Below are 3,497 nucleotides of genomic sequence, written 5' to 3' on the forward strand. Positions count from 1 at the left end.
TGTATATATGCTGTTTAGATATTGAGTTGTTGAGTACAACTTTATGAAAACATAATATACTGTTACTAACGCTGACTAAAGTTTGCACTTAAGGGTTCGTTTCATAGGTAACATTCTTTTGCATTTGTACGCTCATGTAAGAGAATAATCTACCAAAAATTTCTCTAGAAAATATTCGAGAGATTAATAATAATCAAAATCATTGCTTTTTTTTTCTCTTTTATTATATTTAATCAGATTTAATGATAAGCCTACAAAAAAAAACAAAAAATTCCAAAACTTTTCCTTAAAAATTTTTATGTTTTTATAGAACAAAAACTTTTTAAAAGTTTCTATAAGTTGTTTTTTATTTATTGTTTAACTTTTAAATACTTTTCTCAACAAAAAAAAAATAATTTTTAACAATAATTTTAATAATATGAAAAATTATTTAAGAGGACAAATTAATTAAGTTATTTCTAGTCTTTACTTTTAAGCTTTTCATTCATTTATCGCCCCATATACATTTTTCCTAGAAATTTTAATTTTCTTCATTACGCTTCGGAAAAATTTTTTTTTTTTTGTTTTTTGTTATTCTCTCGTCCTGAACAAACATGAAATTCACGTACAGAAGGTACTGGAAAATCAACAGTAAAAATTATTTAAAATTAAAACATCCATCATAAATATTGTACAAGAGTTGAAAATTTAGACACAATTACAAAACAAAAAAAAAAAACAAAAGAAAGAGGAAAAAAAAAAAAACAAAACAAATTCCCTTTTATTTCATGTCCCATTTGTATATTACTTCTTCAAGAGTAACAAATGGGAATTGTAAGTGAGAATATGAGAATGAGATAAAAATTTTAATACTTACATAACAGTATATAACAGTGCCCGACAGTGGTGTGACGGTGAAGAGCGGAAATGAAAAGAAATTTATAATGTTTTTGTTTAATTTTCAACCATTTCTTTTTGGTTAACAGTTTTTTTTGTAAAAACAAAAAGAACAAGAACACAATGAAGAAAATCGAAATTTTTTGTTAAAAAAAAAAAATTGAGAGCATAAACTGAGTAAAAGAGGAGCAAATGTTTTTTTTTTTTTAAAGTAACAAAAATTAAAGAAAAATTGTTTGGGAAGAAAAAAAAAAATTTTTTTTTTTTCGAAAAGGACAGCCATAACAAAAAACAAAAACCAAAATGAGGGAAAAAAGAGAAAAAATTATTATTTCAGTTTTAAATGATTTCAGCATTCTCATATGAATAAAAAAACGATTATTTTGGTCAGACATATTAAATTAAAATAAACAAAAAAATAAAAAAAAGAGAAAAGAAATTAAGAGAATAGAGACAAAAATGTTGACATTCGTTTATTATTTGACGTTATTTTATTATTATTTTTCTTTTTGAGAGTACCATAATACGTGTGAACATTAGTGATATTGTACTCCTTTTAAGAATGTCGTATAAAGCATTCAAACTATACGTCAGTTCGAGTAAGAGAGTTGTGTATAGGAGAGTACAATTGTCGAAATTTTTCCTGATTTTCCGGAAGGTTTTGTTATTTTATTGTTCTTCCTACGTTAACATTAATGATTAATTACTGGAAATTTTTTTACATAATGATTTATTGCCAACCCCTATAAGTAGGCAAAATTTTCCTTAACTATCATAACACTATATTATACGAATTTTGCTCCATCTTTTTAAAGAATGAAATATTTGAAAATTTAATACCAATGGAAAGCTTTAAAATTTAAATTTTTTAATTGAACAACATTCTGAATATATTGAATATATTTTGAATTTACTGCGATTATAAACATTTATAACGTGTGATAATTATTGACATTATATATTGAGATCAGATATATTCACAGTTACACATATAATTGAAATTTTAATACTATTCTTTTTCTGAAAACAATGAAAAATTCAAATTTCTGCAAAAGAAAAAAAAAATGGGATTTAATGTTATCATAAAATTACCATTAACCGCGTCATGTATAATAACATAGAGCTTTATATGCATACAAACATATATTAAATGAATAGTAAAAGAATTTTTGGTTAAAAAATAACAAATAAGAAAAAGGACATTAATATCCTTTTTCAAAGCATAATTTTCATAATATTCTTATTTCACAACCATTCATTTATTCTAATTAATTCTGATAGAAAAGGATCACGACTTTTCTCATTATTTATATTCTTCTCTTCTTGTTGTTCTGTTTAATACCTCACTGTATCTCTCCACAAATTATTAGTGAATAGGAAAAAATGAGTGTTTGTTTTTTTTTTTTTCACTTACTCTCTATACTATATAAAATTTTATATGTGTAAATTTTAAGCGCCGCATTAACGGTTAAGTAATAATAATATTTGAAGAGAATGGTCAAATTCACAAAAAAAAAAAGGAGAAATTTATCCCGCCTTTGCTCTTTATCGTTTATGAAAAATTGTTTTGTTTGTTTGCTTTTACGTTTTGTTTTTTGAATTTCTATAGTATGAAAGGGAAATTATTTCCTTAGAAAAAAGTTTATATTTTTTTTAGAAAAAAAATATCGATTGTTCTATATTTGGTCCTCAATTTAGAATGACATTAAAAATATCTTAAACACTTACGAAATATATCTGAATAAATATGAAATTGTAAGGTACAAAATGAAGAATTAATATGAGAATTTAGTTGAAGTGATTATTGTACTCAATGTTTTTGAAACGAAGCTTAAATTCGGCCTGGAATCAAATATGATTCAATTATATTGGAAGTCATTTACTCTCTATGTTATACGTGAGCCAGTTATTACTGAAAAAATTAAAAAAAAATTGCTGAATAAAGCAAAAAAATTTATTATTTTTAATATTTGCCGTTAAGTGTCTCTTATATCCAGCCCCAGGTTCACCATATATGCAAAGCAAGCATTTGCAATGGGCCACGGAAGATGGAAACGCTATCGGAAACCATAAAAAAGAAAATCAAATTTTAAAAAATTAAAATATTTTAAAGCGTGTATTAAGTGGGAGATGGACGATATTATGCTTATTATTTGGAAACCGCGTATGGCACCGAACAGTTCAGAACCAAGTCTTACTATATTACTGTATCTCGTCTAAGCCGAGCTTACTTTTTTCATTCACATACCCAAAATAGCTTTATAGTTGTTCTGAATCATTGGATTTCTTTGCTCTCATTTAATATTTTCTTCCTCATAAAGAAGCCGTTTTGTTTTTTTTTTTGTTTTTGGATCAAGAACGGGAAAGTAACAACATAGGAAGTTAAAACGTATACATGAATGTATTTATGTATATATATATATATATATAATAGGATCGGTTAAATTAACTGCGTATGGATACGACATGTTCAATTTTCATTTTATTTCTTGTCATTTCTATATGCATATTTTTTTTTTTTTTTTTAATTTTTTTTTCTCGCATATTATACATTATTTGTATAATGGTTAAAGATTATATTAACGATATTAAAAAATATAAATTTTATACTTGTTTGTAAT

This window comes from Condylostylus longicornis, unplaced genomic scaffold (genome assembly GCF_029603195.1).
Source record: "Condylostylus longicornis isolate FDR11 unplaced genomic scaffold, ASM2960319v2 ptg000083l, whole genome shotgun sequence".
Lineage (NCBI taxonomy): Eukaryota > Metazoa > Arthropoda > Insecta > Diptera > Dolichopodidae > Condylostylus > Condylostylus longicornis.